Source organism: Gallus gallus, chromosome 11 (assembly GCF_016699485.2).
Source record: "Gallus gallus isolate bGalGal1 chromosome 11, bGalGal1.mat.broiler.GRCg7b, whole genome shotgun sequence".
Taxonomy (NCBI): Eukaryota; Metazoa; Chordata; class Aves; order Galliformes; family Phasianidae; genus Gallus; species Gallus gallus.
The window spans coordinates 9,096,020-9,108,137 of record NC_052542.1 but is presented as its reverse complement, the minus strand read 5'-3'; the positions used below and the strand labels follow the sequence as shown (position 1 = coordinate 9,108,137).

At 38.7% G+C, this 12,118-nt stretch overlaps 1 long non-coding RNA gene across 3 annotated transcripts in view; it reads left to right on the top strand.

Moving 5' to 3' along the window:
- LOC112533279 overlaps positions 1–12,118 on the top strand; it is a 182,280-nt gene that overhangs the window by 37,276 nt on the left and 132,886 nt on the right. For all 3 annotated transcript variants that reach the window (XR_005863058.1, XR_005863057.1, XR_005863056.1), the window contains exons 6-8: positions 1,175–1,321; positions 1,453–3,255; positions 5,346–5,557. This is a non-coding gene — a long non-coding RNA (uncharacterized LOC112533279). The remainder of the gene's footprint in view (positions 1–1,174; positions 1,322–1,452; positions 3,256–5,345; positions 5,558–12,118) is intronic.

The window sequence follows — 12,118 nt, the reverse complement described above, 5'->3', positions numbered from 1 at the left end:
CCTTACTGAAGGGTACTAGAGATCTGTACAAAAATAACCTTTAATTAGATTTAAATATGACATGTATTCACTTTGCTGACTTTGGCTTTTATTGATTCTTTATAATGTGTTAAAAGTATAGGGCGATATCTCACATCACCTTAGGTAGGACTTTATGACTGCCTCAGGTCTCATTGTTAATGCTCTTACAGCTATTTACCTCTGTCAGTAATGAACAGGCTAATGGGTCAGCAGACCTGACTGTGTGCTGATCTCTCTGGATGATTTTCATTCAGTCTTCATCTGCAGCTGGCTTTTCCACGTGGCCTAAGTGATCTGAATGTCCTTGCACGTAGAATAGTTATCAGATATATATAACGAGGTAATCAGAAAATTGAAGTCGTGTGTGGAACAAAAACCATCCAGTTTTTATATGAGTACACGTACTATGTGCAATACAGCATCCCTCATAGAATAACTGTGTAACGGAAAAAAAAAAAAAGTGGCAATAAAATCTTAGTGGTTACAGGGCAGATTTTCAGCGTAGTCCATCATCCACAGCTGGAACTCCATTCTAACATGGCAGAATTTCTACCTGTGCTCAGATACTGTTTGTCAAAACACATCCAGATTCCCAGAGGATTTCAGCACTTTGGGTGCTAAGCGTGTGTAGAAATACAGTCGTCAGTGTCACAGTAAGAAGAGATGGACATCAAGCACTCCAGTAAATTCTGATTTTACTGTGGTGAACGGAACTCTCTGTTGTTTTTTAACCTAATTATATGTGCTAAATACCTGAATATTTGACCTGAATATTTGAAAGCTCTTGAAAATCCTGCTTTAAAATATTTCCAGTTTAGCAGTGATCAGATTTCAATTTAATTTTTAATTAAGACTTATTTGTTATGTACAGTATTAACTTGCAACACTTTTTTAATTAAAAAAAAAAATGTTATCTTTATAGAATTGACTTATTTGGAAACTTAACATAAGCTTCCAAGCCCACAGAAAATATGTTGATGCGTTTCTGTTTAAAATACATTTTAAAAAGTAATTCCCTGTAAAATGTCTTAGTGGGACTACATTAGAAATAATTTTGGATGTTTTAGATAAGAACCCTTTTAATCCTTGACCCTGAAATCTGGCTATAGAAATGTTGTTGGGAATACTGCTTTAATGCTGCTGAGTATTTCAGCCATACAGTTCCCAACATTGCCTGGTTACTGCTCTGAAAACATCTGGATGGAATCGTGGCTGGACAGACATCTTGGTACTGTGTATGAGGTAGCCTTGGTTCTGTGCATCAGAGTGCCCGTTGACTTCAGCCAGCGTTCTGGACGTGGTAAGGACTTGGAGCATAAGAATTTTATCTGTGAGAGCTTTGGGGTCGTTTCGCTCATCATAATACCTCAAAAATTTAGTGTTTAAGAGGTATCTTTTAGGACTGTAATCTGTGTGTTTGACGTACCTCAGGTGCTGGGTGAGATTTCCAGACATTCAGCTGAAGATTTTCAATGAGGAAAGAAAAGAAAGAAAGAAACAAAGAAGAATAAAACAACAGCAACGACCGAAATCCTACTGTACTGGAGGTTTCAGGCAAGTAGTTTGAAAACTTTAGAGGGTCTCTTCCACTGAATGAGTCTGCACTCAAACCCTCTGCTGTTCTGACAGCTGGTAGTGCTGTACATGGAGCTGTGGGGTACTGGTGTCTGATGCTCACTCCCAGAGGGGTGGTCAGCTGTGCCTGTTGTTGATCAGCTAGTTTGCAGTAGCAAAAATGAAAAGCAGAAAGAGAATGGAGGAGAGAGAACAGTGTGTACAGAGCTGGAGAGAAATGAAAGGTAAAAAGAGAAAAGCGGAAGATGGGAAGGAAACTGGAGAGGAAAATGTTTGGAGAAGAGAAAAAAGTACGAGAAGAACGTGAATGTTAAGCTTATAGGAAGCAATAGGTGATGGGGGTGTATCCCCAAAAAGAAGAAATTAGCACCAATTATACCCAGTGTGACCCTTGTTAAGAGAAAGGTGGAAATAAGCACTGACAGAAATGTGTGCAAATCCACAAGACTAGAAGTGTGAGGGCAAAAATGCAAAGAAAGAATCCTGTTTTGTCTGCAGTTCCATAATTATTGTGTGAGATAAGTTCCCAAAGGAAAAAAGAGCTGCTTTTTTACCTGAAGAGAAAAAGGAGATATTCTTATTCTCCTTTGGTTAAAATGATTACAGCTGAGTGTTGAAGAAGAACACCAAACATTTTGAGACTCAACAAAATCATATGAATCAGCAACACCAGGAGGATGTCTGAAAGATGATTTCAGTTTCAAGGATGTAAATGTACTTCATTGCTGTGGTTTAGTCACCCTTGGCCATTCACGATGTAAGTAGGAACTGATCTCATTTAGGAAATCATTGAGAGAAGATGAGTCTGAAGACCTGATTCTATCTTATCTCGACAAACCATGGTTAATAAAGGGATGCAATTATTATGTTTTCTGGGATGTACCCTTGTCTGAGGCATTGTTAAAAAACATTAAAGGGCTAGTTCCTCAAAGATGTTTAAGCACCTTTCTCCCATTGATTTCAATAAAATGAGGCATCTTAAGTGCCTTCAGAATTCTGACCTTAAGTGTCATCAGGAAAAAGTGAAGCAAAAGATAAGCAGGTTCTAAAAGAATAACAGAGGGCTGCAAGCACGTGATTCTGGTGTGTGTCTGGTTATTACATTTTATATGTGTGGGACTTCTGCACATTAAAAACCAAATAAAGCTACAAACAAATTATCCCCACCTAGGCTGCATAAAGCATCAATTGCTATCCCCTCCCTGCAGTCCGTCTCACAGACATCTACACAATGTGCTGTATGGAGCGAGATGGAAAAAAAACCAACAAGAAAACAACAAACCCAACTCTATCCCCTCTGCTCTCTTCAGCCTCCTGCCACAGCCCCCTCCCAGCGCCAGGCTTGCCTCTCCCTTCCCCAGTGTGCTCGGTGAGCTGGAGGAGCTTGTTCACCTGACTGCTTGACAAGCAAACGGTTGGTCACAGTCCTAATTACAGATGCTTTTGTTACTCAAACGTATTTTTTTCTGTTAGAGGAAGATGCCGCGCTCTCAAGATTAGCCTTATCGAGAAGGTGCAGTGTGTATGACACAGTCCCAATGTGATAAATAGATAGATAGATGGACAGTAGCATACAGATGTTAATGTTGGTTTTTTTTTCCTTTTTCAGAAAAATCCTGTACTAGAAAATATCATGTTGGTTTGTCACTATCTTGTCAGGTTTGTTGCATTTTAATACAAAACCGAAAGGGAGAGAGACTCGCCTTGCTGTTTATGTTTATTTCATGGTTAAGCCAACCACACGACTTACATATTTCTTGATAAATAGCGCTCAGCTACTTCTCTCTGGTATAAAGCAAGTGAAAACAACCCCCTCACAGATAACAGTAATTCCCAAAGAAGAGATTTTCAAATTTAAAGGCTAAACTAAAATTTAAAACGATTTTCCTAGATTTCCGACCTAGATTCCCTGTCTTGCTCTCAGTGCATTTGTCCTTTTAAAGGAACCAATATGTTTGTATAACTGATGCGAAACAAGCTTGACTCCAAAAAGATTTAACTTAATATCTGGCTAAGCATTCAGAGGGTAGTCCATCTGTAGAATGTACATTAAGGACCCTGGCTGGAGCGCAGCTAGTCATGTATGATATCAGGCACACAAATGTGACGTGATGCCCATATACACTTGAGCATAATTCAAAGTGCCATGAAGCTCTATGGGTAGAGAAGCTATAAACACAGTTGTCACAAACGAGAAAGAGTACAGAGTTACATTCAGACTAAAGAGTGAAGAAGCATTAGAACCAGCCATCACATCTTAATGAAATTGTTAATTAGGATATTATGGAATGCATAGCTAAAAGATACTATCTGTTCAGTAACCTTGCAGCATGCTTTTACTTAACTGTTTCTTCACCAAAATGTAAGGCAGACTCAAACAAGGTGAAGAAAACCCTTTGTTAATATACAAAGATAATCAAAATGACATTACTTTTTTTCCACAGTGGATTTTTTAGATCTTTTTTTTCCCTTTCTAAACAGACCAGCACAGAACATGTGATTGTCTACTGCTTATAGGAATAAGTACACATTTAATCTACATAATCATCAGTCTTTCTTTGTGTAAAAATGATTAGTAAATAGGGTTTTTAAGCAACTGTTTAGATTACACATTGGCATCGTAGATTAACTTATTTCTAAAACACTTGATTTTATCACTCTGCCTAATGATTTGTCCCATGATTTATTGGCTAATATGATGAATCATGTTAGATTTATTGTTTATCCTATAAATAGTGCAACAAATCATTAAACAGTGATAAAAGCCAGCAGTTTCACAAGAAAGTCTACCTATGTTATCTTTGTGTGCAACGTGTGGTTTACACTAATTTGATTGTTCTCTCTATTTTCACTTTTTTCTTATCAGATGAATTGGCATCTTTTTTTTTAAATTAAATGATTTTGTAAAATGAGGGTGAAGTCATGATCATATACTTTGGCTGTATTTATTTTATACAGAAAAATAAAGCCTAGTATTTGATGGATGGTAAATCTGTAAATTTATTCATGATAATAAATGTGATATGCTTTGTGAGAGATTTTAAATATAATGACTTTTTTTTTTTTTTTGTATTTTAGCATGTCAGCTATGCTTTTCTTGCTATGGTTTCATGATGTAGTTGACAAAAATGTTGCTTTTATCCTTTGTGGAGATCTGAGTTCATCTCGCTTAGTAGCTTAGCTGAAAGGGTACAGTGTGGGAGACTAGGGAACTGGATATATGAAATTTGGCATTCAGATAATGGGAGTGGTCATTTTTGTTCTTGAGACATAATGGCTTCTCTTGCTGTAGATATAGCTAGGTCTGTCTGTATACATTAGGGATGAAAGGATGGAAAATAGAAGTAATATTCTTGAAAATTGCCTAGGGTCATTGGTGGGTTGGGATAGGCACAGTAATGATGATAACAAATTATACGGTAGCAGATTTGCAGTGTTGTAAATTGAATTATTTGGACTGTAATGGTCAACCTTTCTTGCTAACTGGGCCATTTACCTTCTTTAGATCTCAGGGCAGAGCCACACCCCGATGTAGAAAAACTAGTCATACATTCATGCGGTCTGTCCTTACATGCACAGTACTCCTGCAGTGCTGGGTCACGTAGAGCATGCTCAGGACAGCTGCTCAGCAGGTTCTGAATCCAGTATGTTTGGCAATGCCAATCTCTTGTTGTTTCTTAGAATTGGTGAAGTACAGCTGTCCTGTATTCACAGATTTGGTTATTGATATCTCATTACCTTTGTCACAGGTTCTGCATGTGCATCCCAGGCTCTCAGACCTGCCTTTCTCTGCCAGCTGTTGTGTGGCTGCTCACTCCACTCCTTACAAGCCTGTATGCAGACCAGCAGAATCTGTGGAGCCGGACTCAGAATGAGCATCATCTCCAGTGATCCAGAAGGCTTCACAGCAAGCAGGAGAAGTCTTGCTCCTTGTCACTGTGATTAGAGGTGTAGGAAGCAGGTATCCACATGTGGCATGGCTGAACAAAGTGCATGTGCCTTTTTTCGTTAACTAAATGAGCAGCTCTCTTCAGTGCCCAGCTAATAATTCCTCCTGTCTTATTTTCAGAGGGAAAGCACCACAGCACTTAAAGTGCACTGTAGGGAATAAGACGTTTCTCTATGTTTTGGATATCTGTTGTGTTTGTCGAAGAGTATTGAGCACAGCATGCTTTTGGGCAATGAGAATTTAAAAAATGTGTGGAAATACTACATGAGTCCTTTCTATATTAGACCAATCTCACTACCTCTGGCCTCTTTGTAATTTATGTTAATTCACCTCATGGAAGAAGAAGAGACAACAAATATGAGATTTTGAAGGCTAGAAAAAAGCCTTCCCTTTTCCCTTAAGGGAAAAACTAGCAACGTTTGTGGATCAGTCTGGAAAAAATGAAGTTAATTGAAACGTAGGCAGTAAATGAGATGGCTATTTAGGACTGTGGCTGTGATGTATCTGATTATTAAATCCAGGGAGACAGTCCTAATGACAGAAATCAGCAAAGAAAATGTGTTTCTGTGTGCGTGTGTTACTGTGTGTGTTTGGGTATTGCAATCCTGTCCTTCGGTGCGGTGCTTTCCCTTGGACGAATGGACCTCAGTTTTCATGAGCGGAGGAAGCAAAGCTGTCAGTTGTCTGTTAAGTCTCCAGTGTAATCCCAGGCAGTGCTACCACTAATTTCCCTCCAGACAAGTCTTTATAGTCCTCGGTGTATTTCCAGAGAAATATTTTTGTTTTCCACAGGGGAATCTCTTGGGAAAGTTTCCTGGGAATTCCTCTGGATCTGCAGGTAGAACATGTATGGAGAAGGAGGGAGACAGAAAGAAAATGCAGGATTAAAGGAGAGGGGATATAAAGGAGTATATGTTAACATTTAACACAGAAGGAGGAAGTGGTTTATTACATTAGGCCAAACAGCTAGACAGACCCTGTTTTATAGATGCTGACATAGGCTTATCTCACACCATGTTAAAGGTTATAGCACTAATGGCTTAAAATCTAGCAAATTGATATTCCTACAGTGAATGTGTCAATCTTTCACATTGTTAATCTATGTAAACAAATCTCTTCAGAAAAATAAGATTTTACTGCTTTGAGTCATTTGCCAGAACCTCTCTTCACTTGATTTTGATTTGTAGCTGTACGCTTGCATTAGAACTTTTTGAAAAACTTTTAAGGTAAGTAATTATCCACTCCCTCTGGGTGACACAAAGTTTTTGAATTTGCAAGGATCTGTTTCTCTGCTATGAAATGTAACTTGCAAATATTTTTATATTATAATTACATTCTGCCTTTATCTTTCATATCGTTTGTTCATCTTTCATTCCGTACTTTGTGACTGCAATGTCACTGATTGATGCAATAAGTGCAGTTAATTTTACTTCTGAATTTTAGGAAAGGATTTGTCAATCAATACTATTCACTGGAGTATCTTAGTAACCGTGTCTAATTTCTTAGCTTTTCATTCTGTTTTACTTAATAGTTTAGAAGTGAAAGTTCTCTAACAGCTACCTGTCATTCTGAATTTTGGTGTTCATAAATGGAAGGATGAGTGCCTGTTTGCATCCCACAGTGAACACAGCCCTAGTCTGACAACAGTGATGGTTGGTAGGCTGCTACGATTAGGTCCTTGTTCTTACCTCATTCACTAGGCAAAATAGCACAAGCTGCATCTTCAAGCAATAAGAGCACACAGAGGAAGCATGGACAACCAGAAATGTATGCTTCAAATTGGAGAGATCAAGTTCATTCTTTGAGAGGACTGGATTGCATAAACACTTTGCATATGGCAGATATCTCAACGTAGGACACGGTTCCCCCTTATTTGCAGTAGATTCTGCTAGTGTCAATAAGAGGTTTACAGAAAGATGTTCATTATCATCAAGTAGTAACTACTGTTTAGTTAGCACCATTATTATTTTGTATACAGCAGTACCTGATTGGAAAAAAAAACCATTAAAACCACAGTGGTGTGCTCTGTATTTTTCCTTGTTTGTTGTCCTTTCAACTTCCCCATCAGCTTTTAACATCAATCGACAAATTCATCCTTTCTCAGATGAATAATGAACCCCTGATGACTGTCAGAGTAAGTACCTAGAACAGGTAAATTAAAATGATAATACAATTAACCTAATTTTTCCACGTGTATAACTGTACCAGTCCTGCCCTAGGGCAGGAGCTCAAGCTATCTGATATCCACATACTACGTAAGGAGACCCTTCCAGACCCTGACCTTCCCTACCTGTGTGTGTGATAGCTCTGTGTGTTAGGCTTGTAATACAGAAAGATGATCCCTTTTTTCCATACAGCCAAAATTATGGGCTTGGCATCACAATGAAGATAATAAGAACTGACTGTCCTAAATTGGACTTGTATTCTTAGTGCTTTTTTGGCAACATCATTCCTGTCCCACAGAAACAGATTGCATTCCATTCCTGGTTACTCAGCATTGGTGTTGGGGAGGATGTGTCCCAAGTGCAATGGCTTCCCAGACATCTACAGTGATGCAATGATGAACACAACTGTCTGGACACTCCCCAGTAGTTCCTGTGCCCTGGTCCCCCAGTAGGTGGCTGGATGTATCCCTGTTTTTTTTCCAGCAGATGGAAGCTTTAGTGTGTTTGCAAACCCAGCTCTCTCTGCAGCTTGGTGGGGCATTCCTTGAAAATAAAACAAGCCTGTTTTCCTCCATCAGGCTGGAAGGTACCATTACAACATGGCAGCCATGGGGGTTTTTCAGCACCTTTATCCATAGCTTGCCAGAAGTCCTCATTTGAATTATATGACCTTCTCTTGGCTGCTGGTGTGTCAGCCATACTTCTCCAAAGCTTCCCAATCTCAGATTCCTCCCTGCCTCAGGCTCTAGCAGAGGTTTTTTGTTGTCTATTAACGTAAGCCTGAAAAATTGCTCTCTGAACCTTTGTTTAGAGCCATAAAACAACGTTATAACTCTCTGGCTGATCCCCAGAGGACCAGAAGCCATGATGCAACCTGCCCAGTCCCACTGCTCCTCCATGTGATATCTGGGGTGGTAGTTTTATTCTCTTCATGTGTGGTTTGAGCTGTTTTTTTTTCCCTTCATGAAAGTAGGGATAGTTTTTTAATAAATATCTGAGTGTGTTCTAGCTTTAAGGATGATATGCATTTAATGTGGCTCATGCTATATTATTCTTGCTTAACTTGGAGCTTTTGATTTAGCATTCTAGTTCAGCTGTGGTATTCCACAGGGGATATTGTTGGTTTCCAAATCTTTTGTCAGAGTAATTGAGCATAACATCTTTGCAGGTTTGTGTTTCAAAAGATGCATTATCTTTTCTTGTCCATTTGTTCTATCTGAGCTATTCAAAACTTCTGGCTTTACAGATCCTATGAAAGAATTTGAGTTTTAAGGCTGATAATTTATGTTTCTGCTGAATTTGCAACTCTGCACGTGATGATTAATACACCTCTCCATAAATAAGTAAGAAAAGATGGTATCAGTAAATTGGTAACAAAACAGAAGAATTTCATTAAATTCAGTATTTTGCAAAAGACTTCCATCCTTTTAGTTCTTTATAAATTAAACTTCATCCATGTCTGGCTGGCTGAAGAATGAATGTCACATATAAGATATCTCCTTTAAATATCTTCTTGAAAGTAATCTATATGATTTACAACATATTGCAATTAACACTGACCTTTTGTCTGCATCAAAAGAATGTGAGAAACAGTTCTTCTGACATCAAAGAGATTTTCTAAATTTCCAAAAATATTCCTGATGAAAGTTGTTCTGGCTAGGAAAAATATGTCACCTTTATTTGAAAGACACAGCACACTTGATGGATTGTCTGCCTCTTCCCTAACCTTAGCTCCTGCACAGAACTGGGTCTAGAAATAAATTTGCAAATGTGATCTTTTAGAAAATGGAGATCCTCAAAGGTAAAATTAAGAATCCTATGTTTGTGTTTTAAGATCACACAACCATTTATTCAAATCTGGAGGCTGCGATTCGCGCTCCCCTTTCTTCCAGCTACTTCAATACCAACCTACAGCTGCAGTTGAGTTTTCAGCAAATCTAATCTGCTTTTTCATTCAAAACGAAAAAAAAAAAAGTTTAGTTTTCACAAATCTCTGTATTTGAGTTGTATATAAATTGCTTATAGTACTTTAGTACTATACTATAGTATATATAGTACTATAGTACTTTAGTACTTTATTGTACTATTGCTTATAAAGTACTTTAGACTGATTGACAGTTTTCCAAATATTTGCTACAAATATAGATTCCAGTATTCATAATTCACTCTGACCAATTGGCCAGTAGAATTACATTTTATCACCTCTGATGGCTTCCTGGATGACTCTGTCGGGTTTTCAAGATGACTGCATAAAAATCTTATGCCAAAGGTCTAATTTTTAAAATTCCTTTCTCTCTATTAGTGCTTTTCCTAACAGTTACCTTTATGGAAAGCAGATAAAAGGACCGTGAATAGGGTCAAATCATTTGACATAGCTGAAAGTAGAGTCCAGCTTTTCTTTATTTGCTTTCTCCTTGCGCTTCACTACTTTGGTCCCTTTCCAAGGGTTGGGAAGGCTTCCCTGGCCAGTGTCCTGCTGGTATGAGCCAAGCTGACACGGTGTTGCTCTGGGCACTTGGTTGGAGCAAGCTCTCCTTGTGGCAGCCCTGGCTCAACAGTGTGGTATTAACTGTGAGGTTGGGAGAGGGGAGGATGGATCAGAGCACGAGTTAGGCCAGCTGCCAGCCACACTAAAATTACTTCTGTAACCACTCCAATATGTGTACCAGAATTTAGGGACTCCGATATATTCAGACAGAACAGTTTTACACAAAGGGTGGTTGAAATACAGTCTGGAACAAACTGCCGAAGTCAGCATTAGAAGCAAATAGTGTAAATCAGTTCAAGGAGGAGTTTTGGAAGAAGGCAGCGGGGAGAGCACAGAGCTACTAGCTTGAAGTTCAAGTTTCAGATGATGAAATGCAGATTGATTTGTATTTCCTGAGGTTATGAGGGCAGGTCTTCGTGGACCGTGTCATCCTCTTTGGGCTGTTAAATGTTCATATGTACATTTATGCTGTGTTTCATTCTCTTTCAGTTCAGTTATACTTCCATCCTCCCTCCCCCACCCTTTCTCCTATGGACTCGCCAGATTTGCTGAGTGTAATGCACACCGCAGAAACTCTGATTTCCAGCATCTAGGCGAACTTCACTAAGCCAGTGCAGTCATTTACTTACAATGATGTAAGGAAGTATGCATTTCAGCTTTAAGGCGTGTAAATTTGTATGCATTGTGCTGTGTTATCTCTTAAGACAGACATCCAGACCATGGTGTAATATCTAAGTCTGCATTGTTTTGGTAAAGAAATCTGAACTATGAAATCAAGTGTGGAAGTGCTGTAGGAGTTTCAGGATACCACTGATCCCAGCATCACCATACTGCTGAGATGAGAGCTGTGTGTCACAGGAGGGGCAGAACAAAAAGCTGAGGTGGGGAACGCAAAATTAATGTGACAGAATTTTCATGTATTTTGTTCCTGTGGCCAGTGACATGTGACAGTGACAGAGTCTTGAGCTAACTCCCCCAGCCCTACAGGACTCTATAAAAGACTTGGGAGAGCAGCAATGGGCCTGATTTGCAATGTGCTGTGCTACATAAACTTCATGACATGTTGGCATAAGCTGAATTCTTTCCATGTCTTGCTGGATCAGACCTTGTATTGCGTTTTTACATAGATTTCTTTTTCCTGAAAACTAGACAAACACCGAGTTTGTTTAGTAATGACATAGATCACCATTACTACTATTATACAAGAAAAGTGGTTTGTATTTTATTACAATTTTTAGTTTCTAAGTGATCAGTTGTGTTAAGTAACTTGTTTATATTTTGAGTAGAAATGTTACAAACCTACAAGTTCCCTCTTCTTTCTTAATTGCCTTTTGCTGCAGCTCTGATAAGCAAAACAGAACTGTCTTTTGTTTGTTTTGATGGAGGAACCCCACATACAGTTTCCTATTCAGGTTTCCTGTGGATTGGGTTTCTTGCTTAAAGTAACATTTCACTGAGAATTCTGTATTTCTAATACCTTCTGCTTCAGCATAACATAAAAATCCTCTCTATTCACTCAGAACTGTATGTATTGGTGTAGTAAAAGAGCATAAAATACCTCTTTATGCTTCCTACTTTCTTCCTAAACACACAATCCTATTGGAAATTAGAAGTGAACTTCCATAGCAAAGAAATGTAATAAGAAAATTAATGGAATGTTTGTAAATGGCCAGAAAGGCTTGGTTCTTGCTTCACAGGAATTCATAACCTGGGCCAGCACAATCTCTGTTCCCTGCTTCTCAGCTGTAGATGTGCGGGTATTGTGTTTAAAGCCCAACAGAGCAGTAGCAACAAGACGGAGCTGGCCTTACAGAGCCATAGCAGCTGGATGATTGGATCCCATTTCCCACAGGTTTTGAAGTCTGCAACTGAAAATGTCTTGTAACTCTATTAGGAAAGACCTACAGTGATCAATAGAAC